Source organism: Schistocerca nitens, chromosome 4 (genome assembly GCF_023898315.1).
Source record: "Schistocerca nitens isolate TAMUIC-IGC-003100 chromosome 4, iqSchNite1.1, whole genome shotgun sequence".
Taxonomy (NCBI): domain Eukaryota; kingdom Metazoa; phylum Arthropoda; class Insecta; order Orthoptera; family Acrididae; genus Schistocerca; species Schistocerca nitens.
Window position 1 is genome coordinate 347,688,383 of NC_064617.1, and position 21,580 is coordinate 347,709,962.

Below are 21,580 nucleotides of genomic sequence, written 5' to 3' on the forward strand. Positions count from 1 at the left end.
CCATATATTTATGTATCTTTGTGTCTGTATTGTATATAGCGGGTGGTTATAATTAAAGTGCAACTGCTCACAGACATTCATGTGGACTGTAACAATTATATGGAAGTGAAACTTGGTAGATATGCTTATGAGTTAATGTGGAAGCATTTTACGCTGGAAAAAAATTTGTTCCAATATTGGCCACCAGATGCAGATCTGGCACGGTGAATGCAAGAAAGACACACGGAAATGTTTCCATAAATAATGGATTTGGAACACGAAGTGGGCAGAAAAGGTCGAACAAGTGAGAAACTCATAATGTTGATTTTACTATTAACCATTGCTTACACAATTTGTTTAATATGAGCACTGGAAACATCGACGAGATGCTGCATCTGTAAAATGGCATGACCAACAGTTGCTTACAGCAAATTCCAATGGAATCTTGAGCAATGTGTTCCTGTATACTGGCCTTCAGATCATGTAGAAACCAAACATCTCCCTGATTAATGCATTCTTTTAGATGTTCCCTGCACCAAAAGTCACTTGCATTCAGATCAGGTGATCTTGAAGGTCATGCATCTGGAAAATCTCTGGAGAGAACACGTTCGTGGAAGGTTGCATTATGCAGATCTTTCACTTGGCAAGTGACATAAGGTGTTGTGCCATCTTGCATGAAGACAACTGTTTCCACAAAGCTGCACTCTTCCAAAGCAGAAATCACAAGCTGTACAAGGAGGTCTCAATTGTTTACAGATGTCACAGTACACCTGACAGGCACTCTGGGGGTATTCTCTTCAAAGAAGAACAGACCAAGAATAAACATGCTTGTGAAACCACATCACACAGCCACAAAAGGTGAGTGTAATTGCTCTTCATGCACAACATTTGGTTTAACCCAAATTCAGCAGTTCTGTGTATTCACTGCACCCTGTAGCATAAAATGTGCCTTGTAACTCCATATAATGTTGCCCAGCCACATGTCATTAACATGCCAAAAACCGTTCACTCACATTAAGGCTTGTCAAATGACAGTGTGGAGGTCATACCATCCCACAAGCAGTGTACAGTGCCAGAGTTGCACCAGGTGGCCACAACTGGAACTAAATTGTTTCCCAGTGTAAATCAGTTTCACGTCAATGCATTAGCATTTCTTTCAAGTTTCACTGCCATACATTAACTACAGCCCTACTGGATCTCTGTGGGTAGCTGCATTTTAATATAACCACTTGGTTTTGTGTGTTGATAATATCCATACAATTTACACTGTCTACAGATGAATAAATAAATGAGAATAAATAAATAAATACAGAACATGAACAACAACAACAAACAGTAATAAATGCAACCTCAAACCACTCACAGAATCACAAACAAACTGCAATCAGATTCATGTTAGACTAAATAGGAGCTAAAGGTAACAGAAAAATACAGACAATAAACATGAAACAAATGAGCTAAATCACACCACGACATACACCCAGATACATTGACAAAGCAGATATAAATAATGATAAAAATAAAACGTGCAGCACAATAATGAGAAAATAGCACACAATGACTTACACCACAATAAACTCACATACAAAATAGAGAATATATTCAAATAACAAGGTATAAAAACTGTATACAAAATCAATATTTAAATTTAGAAATATGCTCCACAACTAAAACCAAAACCAGACAGAGACCAATAGTTTGGCATCTACCAACTCAGTTGCAAAGTCTGTGACAAAATCTGCACTGGGATGACTGGCAGCACTTTTGACAGAATAAGAATCTTTATTAGCCGTTCAGTATTTTCTTATACAATGGGCTTCGTCAATAAGTTCAATTACAGTATAAAGATGGTTATATTCTCATAAAAATGTATATATAAATCATATGAATGTTAGTGTAGTACAATAGCACACATTTGGAATTTTATATAGTGTTAATTTCACAATAAAAAAGAAAACATTATACAAATTTATATTAAGTGGGGAGTATTCATGTTGATGACACTATGTCATTATCATATACATGTTGACAACACTACGTCATTATCCTAAGATACTGATACGAATATAGAGCACTCGAAATAGGTCTATGCCTATATGTTACATTTTTTTTCCAAATTTAGGTCCTACTACAGGCAGAGGTAATTTAGGTCCTACTACAGGCAGAGGTACCTTTCTCTATGTTAAAACAGCAAATCTGCCATTTTACAATCTTTATATTCATCAAATGAGTAAAATGGTTTACCTTTGAGCCATTGACCCAATGTTGTCTTAAATTTATTTTTAGATACTGTTTGTACAATTTTAGGGAGCATATTAAACAGTTCGAGGCCTACATATTTATAACTATTATGTATTAATATAGTAGAGGGAAACATTCCACGTGGGAAAAATATATCTAAAAACAAAGATGTTGTGACTTACCAAACGAAAGCGCTGGCAGGTCGATAGACACACAAACAAACACAAACATACACACAAAATTCAAGCTTTCGCAACAAACTGTTGCCTCATCAGGAAAGAGGGAAGGAGAGGGAAAGACGAAAGGATGTGGGTTTTAAGGGAGAGGGTAAGGAGTCACTCCAATCCCGGGAGCGGAAAGACTTACCTTAGGGGGAAAAAGGACGGGTATACACTCGCGCGCGCGTACACACACACACACACACACACACACATATATATATAGACACAAGCAGACATCTTTAAATATGTCTGCTTGTATCTGTATGTGTGTGGATGGATATGTGTGTGTGTGTGCGAGTGTATACCCGTCCTTTTTCCCCCCTAAGGTAAGTCTTTCCGCTCCCGGGATTGGAGTGACTCCTTACCCTCTCCCTTAAAACCCACATCCTTTCGTCTTTCCCTCTCCTTCCCTCTTTCCTGATGAGGCAACAGTTTGTTGCGAAAGCTTGAATTTTGTGTGTATGTTTGTGTTTGTTTGTGTGTCTATCGACCTGCCAGCGCTTTCGTTCGGTAAGTCACATCATCTGTGTTTTAGATATATTTTTCCCACGTGGAATGTTTCCCGCTATTATATTCCTATAAATTCATATTCACTAGAAGATGGTGTGCGATATACAGATGCAACAATAATATTATGTTTAGGTACATGTACAACTGCAGCCTCAAAGGTGGTGTCTATACACAGGTCTGTGACATCAATAGTAAAGTATCGTAGATTTAGTCCATTCTTAATATATATTGCAACACCCCCATGTCCAATTGTTGATCTGCAGTAACTACTAGCTAAGGAGTAACCAAATGGAATATTGAGGTCAATTTCTGATGAATATAGCCAGTGCTCATTTACTCTAAGTATACCACAGTTGGAAGTTTCTAACCAGTACTGCAATTCTCCCAACTTCTTTCTTAAAGACTGTATATTAATATGTAAGAACAGAAGACTATTTTTGCTAACACTGGGCAGTGAAGAAGAGGGTTCATATTGTCTTCTTAAGGGCACTTCTAAACAGCTGATATCTTGAGTTGCGGTTGACATACGGGAACACATCAAAGGATGAAAATACAGTACCTACAACTCAAAATTTGTGGGCCACATTAAAAAGGGTTATCATGGGCTAAAGTCAACAAAACAGGGACACGAGGATCACAAAAATAACAAATTTAAAAAAAAATTAATTACGGGGGAAAAAAATCAGTAAAAATGGACATCTCATTTTTCACGAAAACTACCATATATGCAAAGCACTAAGACACATTCACTGTTCACTATCTTGTACTCATCATACCCACCACCACCAGCCTCCTCCTCCTCCTCCTCCTCCCTCCCATCCCAGTTACTCTCCATTTAGATCAACTTATACACTTACATATTTAAATAAATACATATGAACATAAATCAAATGACATAAAAATTGAGGATACAACACTACACACCTGAAACACGCAGGCATATTTAGTCAGCACAGCTTAGATAAACACTAGTGGTGTAATATTACAACATATTTCATATCTGAATTGTGCAGTGCTGCATATCCAAATGAAATTATACCAAAAATGTCAGTGTGAATAGCAAGGCTAGCTGGAACTGCTGGAAGCAGATGATACTTCTAGACATAAATGGAAACCGCACAAAAATACTGTAAGTAATAGTCAAACTTCAATATCATACATGATAAACTGTTCTTTGATCTAAGAAGCAAACCAAAATTGTAAATGTGTTTCAGCCTAGACCATTGATGTTGTTTCAAATCAATAAAATGAAATGTGTATGGTAACATAAATATGAATTTCTTCAGTAGCTGCAAAGACAGATTTTAAATACATTTCATACTTGGAATTTACTTTCTCAAGAGAACTGGTCCATCTGAGCTCTCTTTGTTGGTTGGGTGGCAGAATTTCCATTCAATCAGTGGAAGTATAAACCACAAGATGCTAGAAACAGATGTTTGATCATGAAAGAATGCCATGTATTAGACAAGCTTGACATCTTGTCGATCCAGACAAGACACGGCACACTAGAAAAGTCTGAAATAACATTTGGTTGTTGCAAGTACCCCACAGGTTACTCACTGACAAATGTTATGACTCATCTTCCATCCACCCTATGGACAACTCAAAGAAGAGGGTTTTCTTTTTATAGCCTTGTAATCTGGGCACTTTAGCCAAGATTCCCATTCTATGAAACATACAATGCTCTTATTGAGACATGCTTAAAGTTTAAGGAAGGCTGTCCCAGCTCACGTGTACGTCGGATGGCAGCCAAGTGCCCACGGGCATAGGTAAGCATGGAATGGTGAAAGACTGATGGATGGGCAATCACACAGCTGGACTGGAGCCTATGTGACAGTTCTGCATCGGCTGACCACATATGAGCAGGATTGGGCATGTGGTTATGATATGTTACATGTTGTATAAAACAGGGTCTGCCACGATGGGCAAAACTTCACATGTTCACAATGTGCTGCCCTCGATATGTCCACGGCTTGACCTGTCTCAGCACTACTCACTATGTCTTGGATTTGCTCGGTCCTTCTTGGTATAGTGCAATTCTTCATTTAACAGTGCAATTTAACACTTCCTTCCAACACTTGATTTGACTCATTTTGGTTGGCCCAGCTTTCTTCAGTTCAGCAGATTCATAGTGTAAGTGCTGTTTATCCTCCACTATTGTTCACAAAAAGAGGAAGTGATCTATTGTTACAATCATTCAAAAATTAATGGGAATCACTCACTGGGAGAAGGATGAGAATTCTCAATATCTGTCATGTAGTTGAATAATCAATGTTATGATGAAAAAGCTAAAAATTATAACAATCAACAGACAACTTTTAAGGGATTCATTGTTCTGTACATCAAGAACAACTTCATTTTAAACACACGGGAATGGAACACGATATGAAACTAGTGTTGTGAATAGAAAATTTTCTGAAGTTGCACACATTATTAAATCATCAGTTGCAACAACTTTGATGGAATTGCACAATGAGTATGGAGACATTATATAATACTGCAAAGAACACTGGTTAAGCCAAAGGACACGCCTGGAACAAGTTTTTTTTATTGAAAACCTGCTATTTTTCAATCTCCAGGGGAAAGAGAGCTTGTGGGAGATTGAAAGGTTTGCTGACAGCTAGAAGTATCCCCATTACACTTCAGAAATGTGCTGTGTAGGGTGTGGCATCTTATGCTTCTGAAACATGGACAGTCAGACAGAAAGAACAAAAATATTCAGAAAGTTTTGAAACATGATTAATGAGAAGAATGGAAAAGGGGAAAGGGATTGACAGAATGACAAACAAGGAGATGCTTAGCAGAGTACAGAATTCTCAATACCTGTCATGTAGTTGAATAATCGATGTTATCACAAATTTTCTATGAAACAGCAATACAACACCACGCAGAAAGAATTTAAAGATTTAGTATATGATGAAAAAGCTAAAAATTATAACAATCAACAGACAACAGACATGAAGATGATACAAAAGAGGAAAACATCTTTCATAGGAATTGTCCACAACAAAGAATCATGGAAGAAGAAGTAGAAGAAAGGAGGAAGAATGTTTGGACACACACACACACACACACACACACACACACACACACACACACAGAGAGAGAGAGAGAGAGAGAGAGAGAGAGAGAGAGAGAGAGAGAGAGAGTAGATACCTGTCTGATGACAGATATGCTGAAAGATGATGATGATGAATTTCTGAAAGAAAACGGAAAGCAAGAACAAAAGTTAGAAGATCTGGAGTGGACTCAGACCACGCATTTCAAGTAGAGTTGACTGTCAACTGCCCTGAATAAGGAATTGCAAGGTGAGAAGCAACTTATTTTTTCCTCATGGCAAAATTGGATGCATTTAAAAAGAATATTGTGTTGTGGAAGGGACAACTTCTGACAAGAAACACGACCCATTTCCATATGATCACTGGCATTAAAGAAAATGTGATTTAAATGATCTGCTGAGGCACTGAAAGAATACACGAATACCTTTCTAAACATTAGTTTACTCATCTTGAGTGGTACAAAGAGCCCTGTCATAATTACCTGAAAGAAGATGAACTACATAGCACAGATCACTTGTAAACTGCCTTTATTGTGAATTACCAGTTTCGGTAAGCATGGTTACCATCTTCAGAAGTTGATAAAAGTCTCCTATACCAGCTGTGCAAGTACTCTTTCTAAAATGCTTCCAGGTTGTGAGGGACAGGACGGGGCGAGACGAGTGATGCACTGGCAAACCAAGATTAAAATCACAATATACAGAGCAATTCGCCAAATGCTACTGTCCCATACCACACACTACTGTATACTTCTGTGCAGTCAGCATTGGTCGGAAAAGAGAATGGCACACGAGCAGGAGCACCGCACCTGAGCAGAATTCTTGTTCATCCCTGGTGTAAATGGACCAGCTGGTGGATAGTCTATGCTATCTGCGGCTGCCTGCGAATCAACTGAGGGTTGCTCGGCAGTGTCTGCCCCCGATGGAACAGCCTAGTTTAAGGCAGCAGTACCTGAAAATTGGTGGCCCTGACCTGCCCCCATCTTGCAAATACCATTCTCATACCCAAGTCTTGCTGGCTGATTTAGGAGGTGAAAAATCTTTGTATCCCCCTTCCCTATGGCGGGGACATATTTCATCTGCCTCCTCTGCTGAGTGCACTCTGCTATTACTAACATGGCCCTCAGCTTCACTGAAGTATAAAATCTCTCCCGACTGGCACTGAAGATGCTGATGATAATTTGGTGTCCTCCATGAGGATGTCATACATAAGATCTCACACAGTTATACATTTTCGTAGCGGTGACGAAGCCACGCCAAAATCTCACATGGACTTGATGACATCTCCAAAAAAGTGCAAGCTAATTCCCAACAGATAACTAGGATTCTCAGTCACATATGGAATAGCTCACTGAAACAAGGTATTTTTTCCTTCCAGATTAAAATATCCTATTATTAACCCATTGCATAAAACAGGGATAGGTCTGATCCCAACAACTACTGCCCAATCTCAATTATGACAGCTTTGTCCCAAATTCTTGAATCGTAATGTATTCAAGAATAGCTTCAATTATCTGCAAAAATTAAGTACTAACAGAATTCCAGTTTGGTTTTCAGAAAGGCTTTTCAACAGAAAATGCTATATACCGGGTGATCAAGAAGTCAGTATAAATTTGAAAACTGAATAAATCACGGAATAATGTAGATAGAGAGGCACAAATTGACACACATGCCTGGGATGACATGGGGTTTCATTAGAACCAAAAAATACAAAAGTTCAAAAAATGTCCGACAGATGGCACTTCATCTGATCAGAATAGCAATAATTAGCATAAAAAAGTAAGACAAAGCAAAGATGATGTTCTTTACAGGAAATACTTAATATGTCCACCATCATTCCTCAACAATGGCTGTAGTCGAGGAATAATGTTGTGAACAGCACTGTAAAGCATGTCCGGAGTTATGGTGAGGCATTGGCGTCGGATGTTGTCTTTCAGCATACCTAGAGATGTCGGTCGATCACGATACACTTGCGACTTCAGGTAACCCTAAAGCCAATAATCGCAAGGACTAAGGTCTGGGGACCTGGGAGGCCAAGCATAATGAAAGTGGCGGCTGAGCACACGATCATAACAAAGCGACGCGCGCAAGAGATCTTTCACACGTCTAGCAATATGGGGTGGAGCGCCATCTTGCATTTTGGTTCTAATAAAACCCCATGTCATTACAAGCATGTGTGTCAAATTTTACGTCTCTATCTACATTATTCTGTGGTTTATTAAGTTTTCAAATTTATATTGACTTTTTGCTCACCCAGTATAGGCTTTCACTGATCAAATATTAAATGCTCTGAATAACCAAACATCACCAATCAGGATTTTCTGTGATCTCCAAAAGGCTTTTGAGTGTGTAAATCATGGAATTCTTCTAGGTAAGCTTCAGTATTGTGGTATGAGTGGGCCAGTGCACAAATGGTTTAATTCATATTTAAATAGGAAAGTACAGAAGATTGAAATAAACAGTTCACATAATTTGCAGAAATCAGTAGATTCCTCAAACTGTGGAGATATCAAGAATGGGGTCCCACAACATTCAATCTTGGGTTGCTCATTGTTCTTAATATATATTAATGACTTGTCACTCTATATTCATGAAGATGCAGCTAGTTCTCTTTGCTGACGATACAAGTATAGTAATCACACTCAACAAACAAAACAAGAGTTAGCTGAGGAAATTGTAAATAATGTTGTGTAGAAAATTATTACATGGTTGTCTTCAAATGGATTCCCATTAAATTTTGATAAAACGCAGTATATGCAGCTCTGTACAGCACATGGCATAACACCATTAATAAATAGAGTGAACAGAAGTCTAAGGCAGAATATTCCAAATTTTTGGTTGTTTGCATTGATGAGAGATTGAATTGGAAGAAACACATTGATGGTCTGCCGAAATGTTTGAGTTTTGCTACTTATGCTATTACGGTTATTGCAAATTTTGGCGATAAACATATAAGTAAATTAGCTTACTATTGCCTATCTTCATTCACTGCTTTCACACGGCACCATATTTTGAGGTAATTCACCATTAAGGAACCAAGTATTCACTGCACAATAGTGTGAATCAGAATAATAGCTGGGGCCCAGCCAAGATCATCTTGCAAACATTTATTTCAGAAAGCTAGGGATTTTCACAGTAGCTTCACAGTATACATTCACTTATAAGATTTGTTATTAACAACCCATGTTCATAGCTACAGCACTAGGATAAAGGCTGATCTTTGTTACTATGAGTTAAATTGAACTTTGGCACAGAAAGGGGTGAATTATGCTGCCAGAAAAATCTTTGGTCATGTACCCAATAGCATCAAAAGTCTGACAGATAGCTAACCAAAATTTAAAAACAAATTAAAAGAAAAAACTTTGAATTATGGGATGTAAAGAAACCTTTTGTTAAACTGACACATCCCATTTCATTAGGATGTGTTGTATTCACGATCTATGGGACAAGTATTAACCTAATCTAAAGTGAATACCCTCAAAATATTTAACAAGTTTTCTCTCTCTATTCAATCTGTGCCGTTTAAAAAAAATTAAAATAAATTTATATGACTGGCTACAACAATTCCATGTTACAACATAACAGAGTTCCGTGATATGGAAATTTCATTACAATATTTAAGATTTTAGTTGTATACAAGATATTTTGCATGTGTAATGTGAACATTAATTTTAATGCCTTGATTGCAATTATAGCTTGCAATCACTGAGAAATCCCATTCTACTGTACGCTGTCAGAGGCTAATAAAGAATCTGAATGTGTGCAAAGAGCAGCAACCTATGTCTTATTGTTGCACAGCATTCACTACAGTGTCGGGTGACAGGCTGTCTTCTAAGCAGACCAGATGGTTTTATGAACTTGATGACTCTCTCTGCTAATGTGATCTGCTACCCCAAATGCACTGTCACAATGCTCGGAGATGGTCAACTGGCTGTAAAACTTCCGGTTTGCCCTGCCAAGCATCCATCAAGTTGACCTTTCAGGCTCTATTCTTTCAGGAAGGTGAAGCCAAATCAGGGAAACAGTCAGTTATGTGCACATTACTATCAACTTTTCACTAAGTAGTGTCCACAGGAACAGGCAATCAGACCAGCTGATTTTGAAATTCTACTTACTGAAAGATGTCAGCAGTGATGAAGTGTGTTCTTTGTTCTCTGTACAAAGATATTTGATTTGAGAATGGGGCTACCCGTAAATCAAACCACAGCAGAGCTGGGGTGGGGGAGTTAGTGTTGTCAAAGCCCACACAGTGGTGCGTGCACTGAAATATATGATGATGATGAGGAGGAGGAGGAGGAGGAGGAGGAGGAAGATGAGGATGACAAATGGAAGTGGAGTTGCCTGGGAAGGTATTAGGGTCCGCTATGGCCTTAGGGTAATGCAGGAGCAGAAATAAAGAAAACATCTATTTTCAGTTGTACATGCCAACTGCTTGGAAGTCAGTAAGAGGTAAAATGGGTTTAGAGAGGAGTAAGTTGAGAAGAGAGACGAGTAAATTGAGGAGACAACACGCAGCTGTAATTTGATGAAAGCTCTAGGCCAGCTGCTTTCTTATTTGACATTGCATTTTGTTTCACTGGCAAAGGTGTCCAAAATTCTTCATTGGAAATGGTGGGTATGGCTTTATGACTATATTTGCAGATTCAGGTAGCAATTATGGCAATATCATTTTGATGATGCCACCACTGTAATGATTTTCTTCAGGGTTTGGGGAAACGACGCAGAAAATATCAGGTTCTGTGCTGCTTTAAGTGCCTCATTTGCTTCAGCATAAGATATTCACTTTGCGAAGAGCTCTGCATACCTGATTTATTCATTCATCTTTATCCATAACTCATCATGTAAGTGACTTAAAAGGACTTTTTTTTCACACAACTTTTTAAAAGTAGCTGCACCTGAATATACAGAAGATTTTTAAAAAATACTACAGGATTAAAAAAAAAGGGACCACTCACCAAAAAGCAGAAGCACTGACTTCTTGATAAGCACACACACACGCACGCACGCGCGCGCGCGCGCGCGCGCGCGCACACACACACACACACACACACACATACGCGCACGCACACACCCCTTCATGGTGAGGTGGCAGTATGGACCAAAACATGTCCAGTATACATGGGCTCTAAAATGCATGCCTTACAAGCTACTAGCACTTGCTCGGTAGAAGTGAGGTATTTCACAGTAGTGAATATGAACAAGTGCTCATTGCTTGTAAGGTATGCACTTTAGAGCCCATGTTTACTGTATATTTTTAGCCTGTCTGGGACCATACCACCACCCTCTCAAAAAATGGAATACTTTTTATTGAACACCCCTACATACCTTTTTGTTATTAATTCTGAAAGTAGTCATTATATTGCTATGAACTCATTCTCTTCCAGTAGATGAACATTTTGGCAGTGCACATCTACCTGAACTTTATTCTGTCAGGAAACATTTGCCTCATAATTGCTGATTACTAATTTCTCTCTTAACACTACCAATCGCCTAATATTACAAAATAAAAATTTTATAATAATAATAATAGATTTAATGCTAGTGTTCAGTAAACATAGGCTCTAAAATGCATGACTTCGAAGTAAACAAAGTAAAGTAGACATGTAACAAGCAAAGTAAACAAAGGAATTAAGATAATGAATACTTGAATGTACTTTTGATTGCTGATGACATCATCATTTTTCAAAAGAATGAAGATGACCTCCAAAGATCAGTATACCAACTAAATGAAATTTGCTAGAACTGTAACTTTAAAATTTCTGGTAACAAAACAAAAATAACAGCATTCAGAGGAAAATATCCAGTCAAATCAAAAATTGTTTTGGATAATTCAGTTTTAGAATAAGTGTCTCAAATCTCTTATTTAGGCCGTGCTTGAAGTTTTGATTTTGCCTCTGGCAATGAGAATAAAATACACAAATTCCCAGTTGACTAATAGCATTAGCAGAACATTGGGCCATAATATATAAAAAGAAACAATCATGAAATTCTATAAAGTAATGGTAATTCCAGTGTTATCCTATGAAAGCGAAAGCTGGGTTTGTTTCTCTTGTTTTTTTACAAGAAAAAGAAGAAAATAAAATTCAAACAGCAGAAATGATGTTCCTAAGAAAGACAAAGGGATGCAGAAGAAGAGATATGATTAGAATGAAGATAACAGAACAGAATTAAATATTTTTAGCATAAATGGAAAAATATCGTCAAGATTGGAAGCAACACCTCATGAGAATGCCAGGTCACAGAATTCCTCAGAACATTCTGAACTACAAGCCGAACTGGAAAAAAGAGATATTGGAAGACTTAGAAAAAGATGGGAATGATTCTGTTCATGAATCCAGAACAGGCAACAGCCTAATCCCTGGTGATGGTGAAGATAATGAAGAGTGAGACAGAGAAAAAAACACTGAAATGTTATAAAATAACATGGAGAGATTTCTTGCTATTACTGAAATAGGTGAAGGAGGTGACAACTTACATCTGACCTAATGCACAGGGTGATCAAGTCAGTATAAATTTGAAAACTTAATAAACCACGAAATAATGTAGATAGAGAGGTAAAAATTGACACATATGTTTGGAATGACGTGGGGTTTTATGAGAACCACCTCATATTGCTAGACGCCTGAAAGACCTCTTGCGCGCGTCGTTTGGTGATGATCGTGTGCTCAGCCGCCACTTTCGTCATGCTTGGCCTCCCAGGTCCCCAGACCTCAGTCCATGCTATTATTGGCTTTGGGGTTACCTGAAGTCGCAAGTGTATTGTGATCAACCGACATCTCTAGGCATACTGAAAGACAACATCCGACGCCAATGTCTCACCATAACTCTGGACATGCTTTACAGTGCTGTTCACAACATTATTCCTCAACTACAGCTATTGTTGAGGAATGATGGTGGACATATTGAGCATTTCCTGTAAAGAACATCATCTTTGCTTTGTCTTACTTTGTTATGCTAATTATTGCTATTCTGATCAGATGAAGCGCCATCTGTCAGATATTGTTTGAACTTTTGTATTTTTTTGGTTCTAATAAAACCTTATGTCATTCCAAGCATGTGTGTCAATTTGTACCTCTCTATCTACATTATTCCGTGATTTATTCAGTTTTCAAATTTATACTGACTTTTTGATCACCCGGTATATCAGTCTTAAACTAATCTACAGTGATACTGAGTATGACAATTCTCTACATTCAATTTCAAGAACCTAATGAGTCTAGCACCAACTCAACAGCATAAATGGAGCATTTCCATTTCACCACATGTGTTATTAAATAGTTACTCAAGACATGCTCTCCCTTTTACACTCAGATTTGGATTTGAAGACAGTTTGGAAATTTCTGGACCTATTTCCCCCTCATCTGATTTGACAGTTCTTATAATGCTACAATGATATTCCGGGTAGGGATTGTGCCCTTTTAAACAGTCAACAGGAACAGCTGTTGGCTGAATGAAGGATTTGGAGTCTCTAGCAGTCATCTGAAATGAAACAATATATTCACTTCCCAGTGATAGAGGTGTCCCATATTTCTTGTCATAAATCCATAATATGCTTCCTGATGGACATGTGCCTGTCTACTTGAGTACTTAGCATTTCATTCATTTTATGTGGCCTGCCTTTCTTCACCCAGCACATAGTTGTTCTCACTAATACATACAGATCAACACTAAGGACTCCAAATACAACTTACAGTGCACAATTTACTGTACCTAATGCATCTGGTAAGGTAGTTCCTCTTTCAGCAGCCTTACTCTATGCATCCTTAAGTTCAGACCATAGTCCACTATGATTGCTAGTCCTGCCTCAGTGTAAGAGATGAATAATTAACTATGCATTTCTAGCAATTTTGTCAACAATACCCCAAATTTTAAGCATGGTACAATTGTGTGTGTATTAAAGCTTGATTTCTCATCTAGATGCACCACAAGTAACAACTGAGGATATTGCATATAGGCACATCATTAACTCTGGTTACAGGATAACATAACATATGTATACTTGTGAGAAATGTAACAAGTTTATTTACTCTGCACCATCCCTTATCTGTGTCAAGTGGCACTCTCAAACTCATTTCTAGTTGCAATTTACTGTTCCCTTTGGCTAGTAGCAGCACAGAGCAACCACTCTATGCACACACCAGTTATACAATCTTTAAAGTTGACCTGGACATTTAAGATGCTTCGCCTGCACAAAATATTCACTGATGAGCCAAAACATTATGACCACCTGCTTAACAGCTTGTTTGTCTGTCTTTGGAATGAAATACATCACTGATTCTGTGTATCATGGGTCCGACAATTTATTGGTAGGTTTGTGGCATTAAATGTCTATGGACTTCGTGTAATTCACATAAATAACAGGCCACTGATTTGCATACATGGTGATGGCATCGGATAGCGACGCAGGTAGGTTCCATAAAATGTACAGCAGGTGAATTTGCTGACTGAGACATCAACTTCAGTTGACTACACTGCTCCTCAAACCACTGTATCATGGGCTCTGGCTCCAACACAAGGAAAATTAACAGCTGAAAGATGATATTGCTGTCAGGGAAGACATCAAGCATAAAGATATACAAGTGGTTTGCAGCTGTCAGCGTATCTTCAATTACTACCAAAGGTCCCACACAACCACAGGAATGTGTCTCCCATAGCTTCATACTACTCCCACTAGCCCCCACCCATGACGCACTGCACATTTCGAGCCTCCGTTCGCCTCGATAACAGCATCTGTGGAGATGACTAGTGATTTAGTGTAGCAAAAATGTGATCAACTTGAAGAACTGACACATTTCCATTGATTGACGGTCGAATCAGGACGGTCTCTTGCCCTCTGCAATCGTAGCTGACAATGTTGATGGGTCAACATGTGAACAAGTAGGGGTGGCCTGCTGTGGGCTCCATGTTCAACAATGTATGATGAACAGTGTGCTCCGAAACACTTGTGCTTGCACCAGCATTGTGCTTTTCCAGCAAAGGTGCCACAGATCATCATTTATCCTACTTTACAGAGCAGACAGGCCTCCATACTCCATGTTCTTTGTAGAGTCATGGATGTCTAGACATTTAGCGCCTAGTGGTAGTCTCACTGTCCTTCTCTCTCTCTTTCTGTAGATGCTCACAACAGAAGCATGTGAACATTCGACCAGCTTTGCTGTTTTTGACATACTTGTTCACAGGCTCTACATAACCATGATCTGCCCTTCACCAGAGTTGCTTATCCCAATGGATGTCCTCATTTGCAGCCCACATCTTCACGACGTGTTCCCCTATACACGCCTGCTCTGCTTACACACCTCCGTTACAGTTATCATGTACCCGCAATGCCACGAGGTGGCATCCAATGTCATTTGGTCATAATGTTTTGGCTCATCAGTGTATCGGTCCTGGATACTGCAAAACTGAAGAAGTCTAGTTATTTATTTATTTATTTACATGTCAACTGAAAGAACCAGAGGTTGTACAGAGTTTCAGGGAGAGCATAAGGGAACAATTGACAGGAATGGGGGAAAGAAATACAGTAGAAGACGAATAGGTAGCTCTGAGGGATGAAGTAGTGAAGGCAGCAGAGGATCAAGTAGGTAAAAAGACGAGGGCTAATAGAAATCCTTGGGTAACAGAAGAAATATTGAATTTAATTGATGAAAGGAGAAAATATAAAAATGCAGTAAATGAAGCAGGCAAAAGGGAATACAAACGTCTCAAAAATGAGATCGACAGAAAGTGCAAAATGGCTAAGCAGGGATGGCTAGAGGACAAATGTAAGGATGTAGAGGCTTGTCTCACTAGGGGTAAGATAGATACGGCCTACAGGAAAATTAAAGAGACCTTTGGAGAGAAGAGAACCACTTGTATGAATATCAAGAGCTCAGATGGCTACCCAGTTCTAAGCAAAGAAGGGAAGGCAGAAAGGTGGAAGGAGTATATAGAGGGTTTATACAAGGGCGATGTACTTGAGGACAATATTATGGAAATGGAAGAGGATGTAGATGAAGATGAAATGGGAGATAAGATACTGCGTGAAGAGTTTGACAGAGCACTGAAAGACCTGAGTCGAAACAAGGCCCCGGGAGTAGACAACATTCCATTAGAACTACTGATGGCCTTGGGAGAGCCAGTCATGACAAAACTCTACCATCTGGTGAGCAAGATGTACGAGACAGGTGAAATACCCACAGACTTCAAGAAGAATATAATAATTCCAATCCCAAAGAAAGCAGGTGTTGACAGATGTGAAAATTACCGAACTATCAGTTTAATAAGTCACAGCTGCAAAATACTAACGCGAATTCTTTACAGACGAATGGAAAAACTGGTAGAAGCGGACCTCGGGGAAGATCAGTTTGGATTCCGTAGAAATGTTGGAACACGTGAGGCAATACTAACCTTACGACTTATCTTAGAAGCTAGATTAAGAAAAGGCAAACCTACGTTTCTAGCATTTGTAGACTTAGAGAAAGCTTTTGACAACGTTAACTGGAATACTCTCTTTCAAATTCTGAAGGTGGCAGGGGTAAAATACAGGGAGCGAAAGGCTATTTACAATTTGTACAGAAACCAGATGGCAGTTATAAGAGTCGAGGGGCATGAAAGGGAAGCAGTGGTTGGGAAAGGAGTGAGACAGGGTTGTAGCCTCTCCCCGATGTTATTCAATCTGTATATTGAGCAAGCAGTAAAGGAAACAAAAGAAAAATTCGGAGTAGGTATTAAAATTCATGGAGAAGAAGTAAAAACTTTGAGGTTCGCCGATGATATTGTAATTCTGTCAGAGACAGCAAAGGACTTGGAAGAGCAGTTGAACGGAATGGACAGTGTCTTGAAAGGAGGATATAAGATGAACATCAATAAAAGCAAAACGAGGATAATGGAATGTAGTCAAATTAAATCGGGTGATGCTGAGGGGATTAGATTAGGAAATGAGACACTAAAAGTAGTAAAGGAGTTTTGCTATTTAGGGAGTAAAATAACTGATGATGGTCGAAGTAGAGAGGATATAAAATGTAGACTGGCAATGGCAAGGAAATCGTTTCTGAAGAAGAGAAATTTGTTAACATCGAGTATAGATTTAAGTACAAAATTGTTGAGGCTTTCGTGGCCACTTGTTGACAAACTGCCTATTGGCTTCTGTCTCGGGTTCTTCGGCCGACGTTCATCTAATGATTTTTCTGACGTTTCGCCAGCACGAGTGGCTGGCATTGTCAAAGCTTCACCCTCCATTGCCGGTGGTGAACTGGAGCCGAGCTCGCGGGCGCAGACTATATGTACCTGGCGCGCCAACGTCCGAGGGCTTCTCCGCGGTCATTTCCGGTGCGGTTCTCCTCTTGCTACCTGCGACGGTCGTTCGCTGCAGTACGGGAAGCCAGGATCCGTTGACCTTAAGGCTTTCCTCTTTCTTGTTCAAACTGTTCGCGTGTTTTTGTATTTCTACAGCTTCTCTGAACTAGCGCGTGTGATAGTGGTTCTCTACAGCCAGAACTTCCGTGTCGGCGAATTTTATTACGTGGTCGGTCTCATTCAGTGCGTGTTCTGCCACGGCCGATTTCTCCACCTGCCCCAACCTGCAATGTCGCTTATGCTCCTTGATCCTGGTGTTAATGGATCGTCCAGTCATCCCGACATAAACTTTTCTGCATGTGCATGGTATGCGGTATATTCCCGACATTGCAAGTGGGTCTCTTTTCTCCTTCGCCGATCTAAGACACTCTTTGATCTTCCTTGTCGGTTTGAAGATCGTCTTTACGCCATGTTTGCGCAATATACGGCCGATTCTGTCCGTCACTCTGGAAATGTATGGCAGAAAGGCCGTACCCTTTCTGCCATACATTCCCAGAGTGACGGACAGAATCGGCCGTATATTGCGCAAACATGGCGTAGACGATCTTCAAACCGACAAGGAAGATCAAAGAGTGTCTTAGATCGGCGAAGGAGAAAAGAGACCCACTTGCAATGTCGGGAATATACCGCATACCATGCACATGCGGAAAAGTTTATGTCGGGATGACTGGACGATCCATTAACACCAGGATCAAGGAGCATAAGCGACATTGCAGGTTGGGGCAGGTGGAGAAATCGGCCGTGGCAGAACACGCACTGAATGAGACCGACCACGTAATAAAATTCGCCGACACGGAAGTTCTGGCTGTAGAGAACCACTATCACACGCGCTTGTTCAGAGAAGCTGTAGAAATACAAAAACACGCGAACAGTTTGAACAAGAAAGAGGAAAGCCTTAAGGTCAACGGATCCTGGCTTCCCGTACTGCAGCGAACGACCGTCGCAGGTAGCAAGAGGAGAACCGCACCGGAAATGACCGCGGAGAAGCCCTCGGACGTTGGCGCGCCAGGTACATATAGTCTGCGCCCGCGAGCTCGGCTCCAGTTCACCACCGGCAATGGAGGGTGAAGCTTTGACAATGCCAGCCACTCGTGCTGGCGAAACGTCAGAAAAATCATTAGATGAACGTCGGCCGAAGAACCCGAGACAGAAGCCAATAGATTTAAGTGTCAGGAAGTCGTTTCTGAAAGTATTTGTATGGAGTGTAGCCATGTATGGAAGTGAAACATGGACAATAAGTAGTTTGGACAAGAAGAGAATAGAAGCTTTCGAAATGTGGTGCTACAGAAGAATGCTGAAGATAAGGTGGGTAGATCACGTAACTAATGAGGAGGTATTGAATAGGATTGGGGAGAAGAGAATTTTGTGGCACAACTTGACTAGAAGAAGGGATCGGTTGGTAGGACATGTTTTGAGGCATCAAGGGATCACAAATTTAGCATTGGAGGGCAGCGTGGAGGGTAAAAATCGTAGAGGGAGACCAAGAGATCAATACACTAAGCAGATTCAGAAGGATGTAGGTTGTAGTAGGTACTGGGAGATGAAGAAGCTTGCACAGGATAGAGTAGCATGGAGAGCTGCATCAAACCAGTCTCATGACTGAAGACCACAACAACAACAACAACAACAACATGTCAAGTTCCGTAGGACCAAACTGAGGAGCAAATCTCCAAGGTCATGGAACACATCAGTACATGAAATTACAACATAAAAGTTATGACAGATAAAAATAAAATGTTTATGAACATGAAAAAAGTCAATCCATAAGTTTAAGTAAACACAATCAACAACACAACAAGAATCAGCTTAATTTTTCAAGGAACTCCTCAACAGAACAGAATGAGTGACCCATGTGGAAACTCTTCAGGCGAGATTGGTAAGCACGTGGATTACTGCTAAGATTTTATTTTTGAAATCAGGTGGTAGTTTATTGAAAATGGCTGCAGCAGTATACTGCATGCCTTTCTGCAAAAGTGTTAAGGAAGTCCGATCCAAATACAGGTTTGATTTCTGCCTAGTATTAACTGGGTGAAAGCTGCTTATTCTTGGGAATAAACTAATATTGTTAACAAGAAATGACAGTAAGGAATATATATACTAAAAGGCCAATATCAAAATACCTAGACTAGTCCCAGCTAGCACTCAAGCTTATTTCAAGGTGGATATTGAGTTTAGGTTCAGCTGAAAATTCAGGATTGAAAAATCAACCCGTTACACAGCTTATTTCAAGGTGGATATTGAGTTTAGATTCAGTTGAAAATTCAAGATTGAAAAATCAACCCGTTACACAGATTATTTCAAGGTCGATATTGAGTTTAGGTTCAGTTGAAAATTCAAGATTGAAAAATCAACATGTTACACAGTTTACATTAAGCTGTAAAAATTTAGCTTGAATTAAAATAATTTTCCCAAGCTTGAAATAAACTGTAATTTCCCTGGAAGGCTGTACAGCAGATGCACGCGCAGCATAGCTTCCATAGACGTCCACAGGAAGCGCCACAAGCGTTTATAAGCCTTGCACTGACTTTGCTAGGTTTACGGCCATTTTACCTTTGTGACGCGCATTAATGATTGTTGACTGTTGTGGAGTTTGTTTTATACTGGAAAATAGTTCATTAAGTGTGTGGTGTCTCCTGCCTTACTGCTACACCGCGTCTGAAGAGGATATTAGTGTATTACAGGTACGTTTGGGCATTTTTCTCTAGTGGTACTCTAATATTACAAATGTTAAATATTATTACATAACGTAAAGAAATATCATATTCTTTTACATAGAAAAATTGAGCCTGGATGAAAGTGAAATGGATTACCAGCTAAGAATACATATTACAAGTTGTTCAGCAAAAAGAGGTCATTTTAAACTAGCTCTCTAGTATGTGGCACCAATAAATTAAAACTTAATGTTATTTTACCTTTTTAAAATCTCGCCTTTTTTTGTTGTTTTACATTTCAGTTCCACTGAACTGGTAATTTCTTAAATTCATTTCGATTTCATCTTTTATTACATTTTGATTCAGGTTTACTCACCAAAAAATAATTGTGGATAGAATAAAAGATCTACATTTTTCTAAACAGTAGTTTCTTTATAATTCAGATTAAATGGCCCTGAAACTGTTAGAAATAGTGATGTGTGGCTTCTTCATGAAGTCATCGCAAAATTACTCAAATGTCATCTTCACTTTAAAAATTTCAAGCAAAGAGTTATTTCAAATTACTTTTAAACTCTTTGGAATGAAGTCACCAGAAGCAGCTGCTTACTCAGTGACATTTATACTAGTTGATTCTTACTACACCAGTGAGTTTGAAGTTATTTTGCTAATCTGGGGCATAAATTATATTTTGGTTGATCAGTTTCAACTTTTTACATTTTTTTATGTTTAGGTATGGCTAACATTTTCTTTTACCTGTTACAGGATCATTATACCGGCAGAAGTCAGCGATATTTGATCCTGCTCTGGTCTGTGTGCTGGGGCTGGAGGGGCTTCAGAATAATTAAATTTTAAAATAAAACAATTTTAAACACTTTGAAAATAGAAAAATTTAAACATGCATGTCTTGAGAATTTTTTCTCTTACAACATTTCCATTCTGATATTTATTTAATTAATTAGGTTCAATAAATTCAGATTAATAATTATGTAGCTTAAAATAAGCTGTAAATACCAGGCTGTATACCACATGTGTAGATACAGCTGGTGCCAAACTTGATAAGTCAAGCTTGAAATATAGCTTGAACTCTGCCAACTTTGATGTTTGTTTCAAGCTTGAATCCAACTAACAGGCCTGAATATACCAGCTTTGATCAAGGTTATATACTTGAACTTTACATCTGGAAACAAGTTTGAAACCGGCTTACTGTGCTATCTGGGGTGGCATTACTGTTGTAGGCCTACATAAAAATGACCACAAATGGACAATGTTTTTATGCGAGATTCACAAATCCAGTAGCAATATTATCATATACCTCATCACCCTGTAATAGAGCTGCCTTTATCTCTGACAGATGTGCAGTATTCCCATGGTGACAGAATGTTCTTTGATAAACTGTAGATAGAAATATTGCGCAGAAAAGAAGTTGTTTGAAAAGAAATTAAAAATGCTTTGTTACCAGCTATCAACCCCCCAACCTTTTTACCAAATACGCAGTATTGAAAATTCATCAAGTCTACCAATGGAGCACTGGCATTTATAAAATCGATATCACTGACACTGAAAGAACCATCACGGATATTTTAATTACG

At 39.0% G+C, this 21,580-nt stretch overlaps 1 protein-coding gene across 1 annotated transcript in view; it reads right to left on the bottom strand.

Moving 5' to 3' along the window:
* The window catches only part of LOC126251734 (85/88 kDa calcium-independent phospholipase A2-like), a 188,426-nt gene that overhangs the window by 165,837 nt on the left and 1,009 nt on the right, over window positions 1-21,580 (bottom strand). The gene's annotated exons all lie outside the window — the stretch shown is intronic.